Source organism: Felis catus, chromosome C2 (genome assembly GCF_018350175.1).
Source record: "Felis catus isolate Fca126 chromosome C2, F.catus_Fca126_mat1.0, whole genome shotgun sequence".
Lineage (NCBI taxonomy): Eukaryota > Metazoa > Chordata > Mammalia > Carnivora > Felidae > Felis > Felis catus.
This window is the reverse complement of record NC_058376.1, coordinates 5,555,979-5,571,219: the sequence shown is the minus strand read 5'-3', so window position 1 is coordinate 5,571,219 and position 15,241 is coordinate 5,555,979. Positions and strand designations below refer to the sequence as shown.

The 15,241-nt window shown below is 42.7% G+C and overlaps 1 protein-coding gene across 2 annotated transcripts in view; it reads right to left on the bottom strand.

The window, feature by feature from the left end:
• DSCAM (DS cell adhesion molecule) overlaps window positions 1–15,241 on the bottom strand; it is a 706,002-nt gene that overhangs the window by 172,396 nt on the left and 518,365 nt on the right. The window lies entirely within an intron of this gene.

Here is a 15,241-nt window from a genome sequence, read left to right as displayed (position 1 = left end):
CACAGGAGTAGACGTCTCTCCTGAGACCAAATAGAAGCCTTGTGTTCCCAGGGAATTACTATGAATGTAAACAAGGGATGTTCCAGGGACAGGGCATTTGAAGACTTTGCTTGCGGTGAGTCTACAAAGAGAATACAAGTATCGCAGGTTTCTCTTCTAAGCACAGTCACGCTGCAGTCTAGACACACGTGCACGTTAGTATCACTTAATGTCATTTAAATAAATAAGTCAGATGGCGCCAGTAAGACCGCACAGAATTAAACCACCTCTCTCCTCAGAGTATGGCGTTCAAGGAGAAAATGCCACCGATGACATGTGCCGTGGACAGAGGTGTGACATGACTCATATGGAAGATCCTTACGAAACTGTTCTGAAAAAAAAGTATCTTTTAGAAATAATAAAAAGCAAGACCAAGGGTGGTCTAGGGAGATTTCCGGGAAGACGGCGGTTTGGATTAACTTGCTATGTTGCTTATCCCTGTGCAAGGGGCCCTGGGTGAGACTGGGAGAGTGTGATCTAAGCCTTGATAAGCTGGTAGAGCTTCCCTACTGTGTGACCTGAGTCTGAGGATTTGGGGAGAGGACCCAGTGGTGAGGACCAATTCCATCTTCCTGGAGAAAGCCCACAGCGTGAGCCCCATGCTGGTCTCCATGGCCCCAGATCCTTCGTGGGAGCTGAACATGCACACTGTTGCACTGTCACCATACCCCACCTGCAGGGAACTTCAGGCTTTGCATCTGGGGACACGAGAAGGGACACACTTTCTCACGCTATCTCCGTGCCAAACTGATCACTTATCTATTGGTACTCCTTAGCTCACAGTGGCAGAGACCGTGGCTGTGCCCTCCCTTCCCTCATGTCTAGATCAGGTGACCCAGCCCCACCAAAAGAGACCAGGGAAATTCATAATGTACCGAGGGGACATTTCACACCGAACAAGAAGGACAAGCAGAATCCCCACAACAGGTGGCTGCTACCAACACAGAACTGCCACAGAGGACATATGAAGACTTCAATTAAAAGAATAGATTTCCATTTCTGCTGACGATGGAGAGAGACACGAAGGAATGTCGCTTCCATTCTAACAACAAAAAAGAGAGGCTGTTCATCTACAAAATCATACTGTTCTCTGAGTCGCTTAGAAAGTCGAAGTCACAGACAACTAAGTGAAATTAGTTACAAAAAGTTAGAAGCCCCACAAGGAGATAAATAATCCCATCTCTGGCAGAGGATGGGGGGACCAGGACCTCGGCATAAAAGCAGATAACAAGGACTGGAAGTAAGTATAACCTCCCGCAATCTCTACTTTTCTTTCCTTTTATGCACCAGGGCCATACTCAATAAAATATTACGAGACACACAAAAAAGCAAGAAAAAAGGACCAGAAAAAAAAATATCGACATAACTATGGTAGGGGAGCTCTTCCACAGGGACTTTACAATAATTATGATTAATATCCATAAACGGGGGGGGGGCGGGTTCAGAAGCAATATTAAAACCATTAAACTATAAGAAAGACAAAATGATAAAAAAATAGCACAATGTAAGAGATGAATAAATCTTTAAACAAGCTACTCAGCAGGTTAGAAAGAGGAAAAAAATTAGTGAATTTAAACCTAGGTCAGTGGAAAACATCCAAAGTTAAAAAAAAAAGTGCGAAAGTGGAAAATATGAAATAGGTTATCCTGGAATTCTGAAATTACATCAAATATTCTAACACTGAAAATTATAGTCTCAAAAGGAAAAGAAAGGGGGGGCAGAGGAAATGAGATTTGAAATATGGAAAACTTTAATACCACTATTAATCAATTTGACTTAACTGACATTTACAGAACTCTGCACCCTAAATAGCAGAATACATACTGATTTTGAGGGCACATTTGACACTTAATAAAAGGGACAATACTGTTAGCCATAATACAAATTTCAGCAGATGTTATAAGATAAAAATAACACATGTTATGTTCTATTTCCACAGCAAAACGAAAATTGAAAACAATAACACAAATACATCTGGAAAAAAAAACCCCAAATATTTGAAAATTAAATGATACATGTCTAAATAACTCATGAGTCAAAGAAGAAATCACCAGAGTAATAAGAATATATACATATGAATATAAAAACACCATATCATTATTTGTGAGATACAGATAAAAGCAAAACTTAGAAGTGTGTAGCATTAAATTACTGTATTAGAAGAGGAAGAAGGTCACCAATCAACTATCTAAGCACCCACCTTAAGAAGCTACTACAAGAAGGGCAAGAAAAACCCAAAGTACAAAGAAGGAAGGAAATAATAAGGAGGAAAACTCAAATCAGTGAAATACAAAACAGAAAAACAAGAGATAAAAAAAAATCAGTAAAACCAAAAGCTAGCTCTTTGGAAAAAAACATAGTAGGTGAGCCTCTAGGACTGATGTAGAAGACAGAAGACACAAGTTACAAATAACCATAAAAAGATAACCATCACTTTAATAGCCTAAAGATAGCTAAAAGATATCTTTTAATAGCCTTTAATAGCCTAAAGATAGCCTCCACTTTAATTAAAAGCATAATAGCAAAATATTAGGAATAACTTTGTGCCAATGAATTTGACAACTTAGATTAAATAATTTCTTGAAAGACACAAACTATCAAGGATCGCTCAAGAAAAAGGAGGCAGATCTAATAGTCATATCTATAAATAAATTTAATTTATAGTTAAAAACCTTCCACAAATAACACCCAAAACCCAGGAAGCTTCACTAGTAAATATTACCTATAATTAAAGAAGAAATAAAACCAATTTTACACAGAATTATCCTGATACCAAAGTCAGACAAGAATCTTAAGAGAAAAGAGAACTAGAGACCAATATCCCTAATGGACACAGACATAAAAATCCTTAACCAAACATTACCAAATCAGGTATATCAACATACAAACAACAATGTATTATGACCAAGTGAGATTTACTCCAGGAATGCAAGGTTGGTTTGAATTCAGGAATTAGCCAATGAAAGAAACTCACTACTTCAACATACAAAAACAGAAATAGAGTAGATACAAAAAAAAATGTTTTTCACAGAATTCAACATCCTGATAAAATCTCATAACAAACTAGGAAGACAATGAACTAACCTGATAAAGGTTTCTCAAAAAAAACCTATGACAAGTCATACTTAATAAAAAAGAACTTACCAAAAAGTTGCTAGAAACATAGTGAGTTTAGGGATGTCATGGGATACATCGATATACACAACTCAAAGTTAATTTTGTTTATAAATGTATTAGTAAAAAGCAATTGGAAATTGAAATTTAAAAAAATGATACATTTGCATCAAAACATGAAATGCTAAGAAATTCATTAAATAAGATATGTGCAAGACTTGCTCCCTGAAAACTATAAAAGTTCTTGCTAACAATTAATGAAGACTGAAAGAAATGTTCATGGATCAAAATTCTCAATTTTTTCAGACAATACTAGGAAATCATTTTCCAAAAGGGCCAAATAATAAATGTTGTAGGCTTTGCAGGCCACACTGTTATAGAACTACATACTTCTGCCAATGAGGCACAAAAGTAGCCAGAGAAAATACCCAAACAAAGCAGCCTGTGTTCTAATAGTATCCAATGGAAAGACTGGGTGTGGGTAGGATCTGACTCACGTCCCATACGTGGCTGACATCTGGTTTGTAAGAAGCCCACATCTGTAAGATCACTACAAAGTTGGAAGGAGGAGCATATACAAATAATACACATTTGGGTTAGTATTTTATCACACAGCTGATGCATGAAATATCGTAACGTAATTTTAAGTAGAATTTTTTAAAAATATGTCTCATTCATAAAGCATTCAAAATCAAGGATGGAAAGTTTTCAACATGTAAGTAACAGCACTTTTCTTTCATGATCGCAACATGTTGCTCTCTCCAGTATCAGCTTCTGAATACTTTCTAAAGTGAGACAAAATGAAGAAAAACATTCTGACCCCTAATCTGTCTGCTCTTGGGGAATAGAGAAATCATCAAAATGTAAAAAATGCAAACTTAGAAACATGTGTAATGTGGATCATTAGAAACCTAATTCACATGAAATTCACAGAGAATTTTTAACAAGTGTTTGATGAATTATGAACATGCCAGTAAATGAGTGATTGGTTCTGAAAAGTAATTAATGAAAGGTATGTTAGTTTACTTATTATAGTATAAAACATGAGAATCCCAGATTAGGGATCTGAGAATTTTGGGCCCCAAATTCAAACAGTAAGTAAGTAAATGTCCTCTTTTTCTTCTCAAGACCCCAATCTCATAATTTTCCCTTCCTAATATTTTATAAGTGAATATAAAGATGTGCTCTATTTTTACATAAATGGGATTTATTGTTTGATTACTGAGCACCCACTGTGGGGCAGATACTGGGGATGTAGCTATGATCACAAAGGATTGTGGCTCTCTTTGTTCTTTTTTTTTTTAACATTAAAAAAATTTTTTTAAGTTTATTTATTTTTGACACAGAGAGGAGAATGCGAGTGTGAGCTAGGGAGGGGAAGAGAGAGAGGGAGACACAGAATCCGAAGCAGGCTCCAGGCTCTGAGCTGTCAGCACAGAGCCTGACATGGGGCTTGAACTCACGAACCGTGAGATCACGGCCTGTGCTGAAGTCAGATGCTTAACTGACTGAGCCACCTGGGTGCCCCCAACATTTTTTTTAAAAGTTTATTTATTTTGAGAGAGGGAGCACCAGCAGGAGAGGGACAGGGAGAGGAAGAGAGAGACAGAGAGTATCCCAAGCAAGCTCTGAGCTGTCCGTGCAGAGCCTGAGGCGGGGCTTGATCCTACTCACCGTGAGATCATGACCTGAGCTGAAATCAAGAGTCAGGCACTTAACAGACTGAGCCACCCAGGTACCTCTCTTCTTTACATATACATATGTATATTTTTTTCTTTCCTTTTTTTTTTTTTTTTAGAGAGAGTGAGTGGGGAGGGGCACGGGGAGGGAGAGTATCTTAAGCAGGCTCTGTGCTTAGCATGGAGCCCAATGCGGGATTCGATCCCACAACCCTGGGATCATGACCTGAGCTGAAATCAAGAGTTGGCTGCTCAACGGACTGAGCCACCCAGGAGCCTCTGTGGTCTCTCTTTCAATCCCTCCCTCTCTGAGGCTAGTGGCCTCACTGTGGGGAATGTAGCTACCCTATGGAGAGGCTCCCTTGAGAGTGTTCTCCAACCAACAGTCTATGACTGCATTCTGCCATACAACACAGCAACCACATGAGTGGGCTTGGGGGACGAGACTCTTCCCAGGCTGAGCCTTGACATGACTGCATCACTGGCCAACACCTTAACTGCAGTGCTGGGAGAGACCTTGAACAGGAGGACTCAGCTAAGCCATACTCAGATTCCAGACCCCCAGACATAGGAGGTAATAAATGTGCATTATCTCATGCCACTAATTTTTGGGGATAATTTGTTGCAAGGCATCAGATCATCAGTAACACCGAATAACTAGGTAATGAGGTAATCTTTCAGTTCCTCAGTTTCTTCCACCTGTAAAAGTGGAGATAATATAGAATCTCCTTAATAAGGTGAGGTAGGCATTGAAATTCTTTAACTATGGTATGGCATAGAGTAAGCCCACAATACTCCTTCTTAAAAGATTTCTCCTTACGATGATTTTATGATTAGTTGACTTTCTGTCTTTCTTACTCCACAAGAAGAAGGACCATGTTGCAAGGAATCTCTCCACTTATCAGTCAGTCAATAGAGTGGTAGGCAACCTCTGGGATTAATGCCCGAAGGGGAATTCTGCGCATTTAGTGTTGAAATGTATGGCTAAGCTGCTTCCTAAGAAACACGTCGATTTCATTTCAATCAGTGTTGGCTGAGGGTTAATTTTTCCTCACACATGTACATGACTGACCTTTTTGATTTTCATCATTATTTTAATTTGCATGCTTTGACAATTTTTTTTTGATATTTTTTGTTTGTTTTGCCTGTAGATAAGTTTGAGCATCTTTTCACATCCTCATGTTTTGGCAATTTACACCTGTTTTCTTGGTGAACAGCCCATCTACATCCTTTGCCTATGTATCTATTGGACTTCCTGTCTTTTCCTCCTTCATTTGCCAAAGCACTTGGGTCTTATAAAGCATTTCTAGGGGCGCCTGGGTGGCGCAGTCGGTTAAGCGTCCGACTTCAGCCAGGTCACGATCTCGCGGTCCGTGAGTTCGAGCCCCGCGTCAGGCTCAGGGCTGATGGTTCAGAGCCTGGAGCCTGTCTCCGATTCTGTGTCTCCCTCTCTCTCTGCCCCTCCCCCATTCATGCTCTGTCTCTCTCTGTCCCAAAAATAAATAAACGTTGAAAAAAAAAAATTAAAGCATTTCTATACTCCAGTTTTACACAAAGTTATTTTTGCTTATTTATTTATCTATTTATTTATTTTTATTTTAATTTATTTTATTATTTTTAAAAAATATAATTTATCATCAATTTGGTTTCCATTACAACACCCAATGCTCATCCCAACAACTGCCCTCCTCCATGTCCATCACCCACTTTCCCCCTACCCCCACCCCTCATTTAAAGTCAGGCCTGAATGTTGAATATTATCAACTGCCTTTCAGTATTTATTGAAATGATCATATGTTTTTTTTTTCTCCTGTAAAAGTCGACGGTATGCTTTAAAAATTCAGTTTTTACCAATTATAAAATTCGTTTTTATGGATAATGTGTTCTTTTGGGCAAGGATAAAAGGATACTATTAGAACTTAATGAAAAAGCCTTTAATTTTTATTTAAGTGCTTAAATTTAGTCCATGTTTTGAAGCTGTCGAGGCTATTGATGCCTTTCCCAAAGTTTACTGCAGTAAGAGAGCCAGATGTAGTTTAATACACACAACCTAAAAATTCAGCCAAACGTAGGATTTTAAAAATACATCCATAAGGCAGAAAACCAGGAAATCTGAAAATGCAATGGGATTTATAAATTATGTAAAACGGGGTACAACACCCTAAAAAATCTAACAAAATGCTGATAGAATATGAGACAGTTAATAGGATCATTGACGTCAAAAACACGTATGCTTTCCTCTCCTTAAAAGAATTTTCACCAGAAAAATACTTACAACATTTGACACATTTATACTAAAGCATTACAACATAAAATTTAACTAGTGTTAAGCTCAGCTGTCTCAGTTTAATCACTGAATAGGATTATCTATTAATTCCTGTATAGACTAAGAGAAGCCTCTTCATTATGAAAAGGTCTTAACAAAGACAGGAATAAAGTATATGCATTTGAAAAACATTAAATCTTTTTTTCATGAGGAAGTGAACCTAACCGGAAGAGTTACACAATTTATAAACCTGATCACGCTTGCTAAACAGAAGAGTGAACCAATTCATCTGCCATAAGAGCAACAGTCCCAAGGGTTACCCATTTGTTCAGCTGGAGGGAAGTAGACTTTGTCACAGCTTGATAAAATTATCGGCCATCCACGTTAGGTTGTTCATCATTATTATAAAGAGCAAAATATAACACGGTGCATACAATATTCGGGATTCTGTAATCTTGTTGGCATGAGGTGAGTGCTCTGGGAAATTAGCTAGAAGATACACTGTAGCAGCCAGAAGTCATTAATTAAAAAGCTGCCAATTTTCTGTGGATAGCTGGGGTCAAGTGGGGACAATTTTAGTGCTCTATTACATGAAAAGAAAATGTTAAAGCATTATGTAAGGCACATGCGGAATTACTGGGTGTGTTAATACCATGTGACCTTTCTTCTTTATGGAAAGATACACTTAGCAGTGTTCCCAAGGACTGGGGGAGTGGGCACAGGGGGGGGAAAGAATAGCTGAGTGTCACCAAGCACGCCCACTTGGAAGGCAGCAGCGAAGATGGTGATTGTTTCATCTTTTCTACCACTCTTGAGTCTTTGCTGGTCTGTAGCCAGAGCACTTGGCTAAGAGTCAGAAGCATTGGAAACTTACGAACTGTGCCCTTGAGCAAGTAGCTTATTCTCTCTGCATCCTTAATTTCACCGTATATGGAACAGGAAGAGTAATGCATTTCCATGCTCTACAGATTACTGTTCACCAAAGGAAGCAAGGCCGTGTGAATGTGCACATAAATGCCCACATAAGAAATGAAGAAGTTGGTCAATGAGCACATTCAGAGGGTCTCCCTAGTGGGCTGAAATAACATTGATTTGAAGTCGAACAGCAGAACGGCAGAAAGGAGATCTGTCTATATTCCCTGGGCTGCACCCAATGGCAAAGTAGGAAGTGTGTCCCTTTGCCCACCAGGGAATTGAAAACACAATCCCTCTTCTCCTTCTGGAGAGGGTGGTGTTTCCCTGAAGAATGAGTATGTTCTGCTTGCTCAGGGAGGTGGTCTTCCTTGTCTGGGAATAGTCGGTGGGTTGCGGGGAGTGAGGGGGCACAAAGATCGAAGCAGAGATGGGAAGGGGAGAGCAAGTACCAACAGCAGGATGGCACCTGCTCCAAGGTGAGCAGCCGCCCATGGCACCGGTGCTCAGTGACTGAGTGCTAAGTTCTGGTGTCTCCTTCTGAGAAGAACCCAGAAGTGGACAGAGGTAGGGTCCTGGGGCACTGGTCCAGGTCCAGGCCGGAAAGCTATTCCCAAGCCCAAGCTATTCCCAAGAAAGAATCTTCTAGGCTGTACAGGATGTGCATGTGACATTTTGTCCATATGCTTGCATCAGAGATGGTCTGTCTATCCTCAGCCTACTGGAACACTTCTGATCTCTTCCCTAAATTGCAGGGACTGGAAGCCTGAGGAAAACCATTTTCTGCTGAATTGTCACCAGGTTCTGGTTTGTATTTCACCAGTGAGAGGCACTTGGATACAGTTTGGAAGGTGCAGGGATGGAAAAGCCATCATTCTCCTTGAGAAGCAACAAGTCGGTGCACAGGCAGATGCCAAGGTGACTTCCAGGAGGACAAATCACTGCCCTGGTGCGGAGGCAGCTGCAACCACAGACGGAAGTGGCTTCTCGAGGTTGTCACATTTCTCAGGTTCCAGAAAGGAAGCTGAGTTTCTCCCACCCTTGCCAAAATTTTGCATGCCTCTACTTCCCGGTATTAAATCCTTTCTTTTTAAAAAATGTTTGTTTGTTTGTTCATTGAGAGAGACAGAGAGGGAGCATAAGTTGTTTCTTTACTTATTTTGAGAGAGAGAGAGGAGAAGAGAGAGAGAGAATCCCAAGCAGACTCCACACTCAGCACAGACCCTGACGCGAACCATGAGATCATGACCTGAGCAGAAATCAAGATTGGACGCTCAATCGACTGAGCCACCCAGGCACCCCATAAATCCTTTCTTGATAAAACACCACACCCTAACTGGGTCAGCATCAAGGCCATCAATTATGCTCACTTGGAATTCAGTTTCCTTCCCTTAATTCCTTTATGTCTATAATGAAGGCCCATATCCAGAGAAAACCACCTCCCTTAGGTGGGCGAGCTCATGCCTGCCCCGGGGTGACTACAATTCGGGAGTTGACTAGCTCAGCATGCCAACTGCATGACTTTATCCCTAGCTGGCAAGGATTTTTTTTTTTTTTAATCACAAAGACAGAACACTATGCCCTCGAGTCGCTTAGCAGAAGACGTAACCATGAACTGACCCAAGTCTGCATTTGCTGACAGGACACATGATCTCTCCTTCAGGGTGTTGAAATGGCTCGAGTTCGCCATCGCTGTGTGTTGGGATCATGCAGCTGTATCTGTCGTAAAAGGCCTTCAGCCACCTTTTCCCTGCAGCAAGAGACCCCTGCATATTTGCCCTGGGTGTGGCTGCCTCTATCTAGAAGAGCAGTGAGGAAGACAATGAGGAAGAGGGCAGATGGAGGGGTAAGACAAAGAAAGAAATGAAGTACAAGAAGGGCCCGGGGCCTGTCGTCCTGGTGACTCTACCAAGGCTGGTCGGAATTTCAGCTTCCTTGGGAGGGGGAAGGACCTCGGAGGAGCTCCTAGGGCCACTATACTCCACCCATTTAGCAGAGGAAGGCAGATTTTCATCCACAGTGAGTTTTATTCTACCATCAAAGGAAGAAAATAAAACACTAAGTTGAGTATCCATCCTCTCTGTTCGGCTCACAGTCCTTCCCCAAGAACTCATTATGCTTAGTGTCTCCATGTGGGGACCACACAAGTGTCGTAAACGGGGAGCCACATTCAGCCTTGAAGTTGGGTTTGTGTTCACCACTCACATCACAGGGAGGCGTTGTCCTCTCCTTTTTAGATTCTCTGAACCTTTTCCCTGCATTAATCTGCATTTCCCAGATTCTCATCACCAATTTATGTGCTAGTGGGGACAAGGACATTGGATAACAACTGGGCCCCAATAGCTTGGATGAGCCTGATGCATGAGCTTGAAGTAGGTGTTGCTAGAAAGAGCTGGGAGGATCGCTGCAGGTCCAGCAAACCAATGACATGGAAGAGGGTGAACTCATGGGGTCAGAGGCTCAGGGCGCTCTGACCACACAGAGGGCAGGGAAGTGGTGAGCCCAGGAGAACTGGAGGGACTTGAGGCTTGCCCCATGCTGTGTGTTCTTCGTGTCATCCCTAGACACAGGCCCCGGGATGTCTACCTCGACCTTGGGAGAGAAGGGGTGAGCAGGATCAAGGTGAAGCACTCTAGGGCCAGCCCCTGAAGTAGGAGGAGGCTCCAGAGGGGTCGCCTGAGCTGTTGGACCAGGTACTGAGTGCAGCATTTGTTTCTTAATTTGGAATTGAACACAGTGCATGAAAACATCCAGAGAATGGCCCCTATATATGACGAGCAAGGAGGGTTTGGGCAGGGGGGTAGACACCCAGAAGAAGAGGAAACTTCTGGGACCTTGGTGGTAAGGGACAGCTAGGCTCTCTGGTAGACTGCACCTGTGGGTACAGAAATGACAACGTGGAACAGCTTTCTAGAGACAGTGGGAGATACCAGAGCACGGGCGAAACTGCCATGCGCCAAGTGGTGTGGATGCTCTGAGCGTCCAAGGAAAACTGGGGCTACAGAAGCTTTACTCCTGTGTGAACATGCCTTTCTTGGCTGAGGGAGGAAGGACACAGGCAAAGGCAGGGAGAAAGGCAATCTGAGAGAAGCAGGCAGGTCAAGGAAGCCCCATGCCAACTGCAGTCCTCTGTGTGCTCTGGAGAGTGGAAGAAAATAGGAACTCTGCCAAATTAAGGACAACTTCTCCCTCGCTGGGTGGCCCTGGAGAGCCAACAAACCCTGGCTATAGATGGGCCCCGTTTCCACCCAGAAAACCGAAGACAATCAAAGACACTTGCAGACAGAAGTTTACAAATACTCACTGCCAGAGGCACACAGAAAGAAAGCAACTGAATTATAAAGGACACACACACGAAATCTGAATAAATGCAGAGAATGTCCATGCCATTGGCTGGGAAGGCTCAATATCTTAATGAAGTCCCTGTTCTCCATATTAACCTTTAGAGTTATCACAATCTTCCAAAGTTTTCAGAATAATTTTTTTTAATGTTTTATTATTTATTTTTGAGACAGAGACAGAGCATGAACAGGGGAGGGTCAGAGAGAGAGGGAGACACAGAATCTGAAGCAGGCTCCAGGCTCCGAGCTGTCAGCACAGAGCCCGATGCGGGGCTCGAACTCACAGACCATGAGATCGTGACCTGAGCCGAAGTCGGACGCTCAACTGACTGAGCCACCCAGGCGCCCCCAGAATAATTTTTTTTAGAACGTGACAAAATTATCCTAACATTCATCTAGAAGAAATAAGCAAACACATATCCATGTGAGAAATACAGGACACTTTTGGAAAACAAATGGGGAGAATATCGTACTAGGTATTAAAATGTGTCTGGAAGAGCTAAGCCTCTAACACACATGGTCCTGATGCCAGAATGGACATATCGGAGTAAAAGAGAGCATCGGACTTTGGTGGACACCTTTTTTTCTCGTAGACTATAAAGCAGTTCATGTCCGTGGGGGAAAGGATGGGCTATCCAATAAATGGTTTTCGGACAACTGGCTTCCCATGTGAGCTGCTGCTGATGACAGCTAATGTTATTGACTAATTGCGATGTGCCAGGCACCAGAATGAATGCTTTCCGTGAATCATCTTACTAAACCATCACGTTAATCCTCTTATCTTCTCTCTCTCTCTCTCTCTCTCTCTCTCTCTCTCTCTCACACACACACACACACACACACACACACACACACGTGCACGAGGAAACTGTGGTTCACACAGGTTAAGTAATTTTCCTGCGGTAACACAGCCAGTGTTGTGTCTTGGGTCCGAGCTCCGCCGACTCTCTTAACTGATGATTTCTTAACTCCTCCTCCTAGATTCCCACTTTACTTGTTTTTCTCACAGAAAGTCCAAATTTTATATAGCTTAGTATATAAACAAATAGGGTGTAAGATTTAAAGATGGCAGCATAAAACTAATATTTCGTCTTTTTTTGGAAACCATACAAGAACAATTAGGACACAGAGGGAAAGAAAATGTGAGCTACAAAGGAGGTAAATGGACAACCAAAAGTGTACACGAGCAGAGGTACATGCAGAAAGAAAAGGACAGACAACTGTGGCTGTGAACGTGGGCAGGCATCAGCAAAGGACGCGTTGTTAAGGTGGGGGCACAGCGAGGGGCAAAACCAGCACCAGTGTGCCCAGGCTGGGTCGGGCAGAGGCTTCCCTGCACCTGCTGTGGCTCTTAGAATCAGACAGGCAGCATTAAGTGCAGAACCAGATAGCTGCACACAGCGTTCTCTTTCTAGGGATCTGAATTTTCCTCAAATGGGAGTTCTCAAAAGGAAGCAAAGACACTGTAAGAACACTGGAAGACAGACACAGGAAAAGAAAGCGGGTCATGGGATCACACCAGAAGAATGCTGCCATGAGTTAGATGAACGCTGTGAACCAGTCACTTGCCTAGGAAGCGAGAGCCCCAGAAAGAGTGAAATACGAGCTGGCAGAAGTGGCGAAAGAAGAAGAAAAAGTAAAATCACAAACGGGAAGGAAAAATTGGAGACAGTGCAAAGAAGAACAAATTTGCTTGAGTAAAAGATGTAGAAAATATACATTAAGGTAAAAATTTGGAGACCCTGCAGAAGCAAATGGAAAAGGGAAGAGAACAAATATTTACAGATGTAACGTAAGAGATTTTTTTCTTAAATAAAAGATGCTAAGAATCTAAATATTAAATAGCACACCACATCTGTGGGAAAACTGACCCCAAATGAATGACATCAAGGCACAGACTGTACATTCGCCAGACTCCAAAGTCAGCTCTTCGGTACACGCAGGAAGATGATTAAGTCCCTTCTACCGGGAAGTCAGGCAGCCTCGGTTTCCTCCTGGACTAGATAATGTGAGCCACCCATCTCCTACAGGCCAAACTGGATTTATGTGTGAAAAGACACAGACATACCATTTTGAGTAAAGCAGAGCTTGGAATACTGCTCGCTGGAAAAACTATGGCTAAGGATAGGGATAGCACAGGGTCCAGGTCACGGAATGGATGTAAATCTCAAGTTGGGTATATGGCGGCCAACAGGTGGAAGGTAAAAGCTATGACAGCAGAGAAAGCACTCATTTAAAAAAAAGTATACCTGGGAAATTCCTCATTGCTTATCTTGGGAATTGAGGAGTATGTCTACAGAGAGGCTCACACTCCCATACTGACCATGACCCAATCTGCCCCCACCCCCAGCATGGCTCCATCTATTCTCAGAGGCTTTGCCCCTTCACCCACACCCACACCAGCCCATCAGGCTGTAGATTCTGAACTGCTGATCCTCCTGCACTGTTGTCACCCTGATCCAAGCCACGTCACAGCTCAGGCTTCCTAATGGGCTCCTGCCGCGAGTCCTGCCTTCCCATGGTCTACGTTCAACACAACAGGGCCGATGGGCAGACCCACCACCCCTCCTGGATTGCTCCAATAGCCTCCTAGTTCTGGGCTCAGCATGGCAGTGGAAGAAAAGGGACAGCGTCACTGTCACTACTGTGACCCCCTACTCATCCCCACCATGGCACCATCACACCCTTGTAATGATTGATGAGAGATCTGACCTCCTGGGACCTCTGAGGTCTCCTTTCGCTCTGCCCCAGCTTCAGTGTCTTCCTTAGTGTTTCTGGAACATTCCAGGCACAAACAAATTTCTGCCCCTGGCTTTGATACTAGTTGGCACTAAGGCCTTCAGTCTTCCCCTGCAGACACACACAAACCTCATCTCCCATTTCTTTAAGGCTTTACTCACATTACCTTCTCCATGACAACCTTACTTGAAATGCAAACTACTCCCCACTCCCCTGTGCCCCCCTCCAGGCATGCTCTGACCTTTGCCCTTAAACATTTCCATGACCACGCTTCCCTGGGGGGTCAGAAGTGGCCCTGTCCATGGGCAGCCAGAGAGCAAAAGATACCCAGGTCGGCCATGGGCCAGTGCACTAGCTGTATCTTACCTTAGCAGCCCTTCTTTGGGCCTTAGTGGCTAACAAGGGAATGGTCCCTAGGACAGTGACTGAAACCCATTCCCTCCACTATAAATGACATACGTGTGCTTTGTTGTGGATTTCTGGGAACACAGGTGAGGCCCACTATGGTATTAAGCCCTGATTTAAAAAAAAATCTCTTTAGACCAGAGACCTCGTTTGTTCATGTAAAGGGAAGAAAAAAAAAACAGGAGACAGAATTGAATGTTTTAGACTTCATGCATCTGGACCCAAGGTCAAGACTCTAATAACGTTATTTTCCCACAAAGATTGTTTCATTCCTGCAATCGTCACCCTTAAGCCACTGCGATTTACGCTGGAATTCTGCAGCCTCAGGATTAGATTGTCGCAGCTCTCAGAGAAACAGCCCAAGTCTGTTGTGTCTACAACTTTTTTCCCCCCTTGGTCACATATAACGAAGGTGCCCTTAAGCTCTCAGTGAATATTTGATTACCATCAAATTACTTGCGTTCCATCAGCAAGGCTAAATTTTTCTTAAGAAACATCTGTGTCACTTGTATAATTAAAATAATATTACACAATCTCCCCCTATTCCATTGGAAGATATTTAAAAATAAGCGTTAACACACGATATTATTTTTGTTGCAGGAAACCAGGCAACATTGTAAACTGCGGAAGGATGTGCACATGAATAAAATTCTGGCGAGTGGACAAGGCATATTGAAAGCTATAGAAATCGCTTACTCTTTGAGCCAGCGACTCTACTTCCAGAAATTTACCCCTGGAAAAAAATG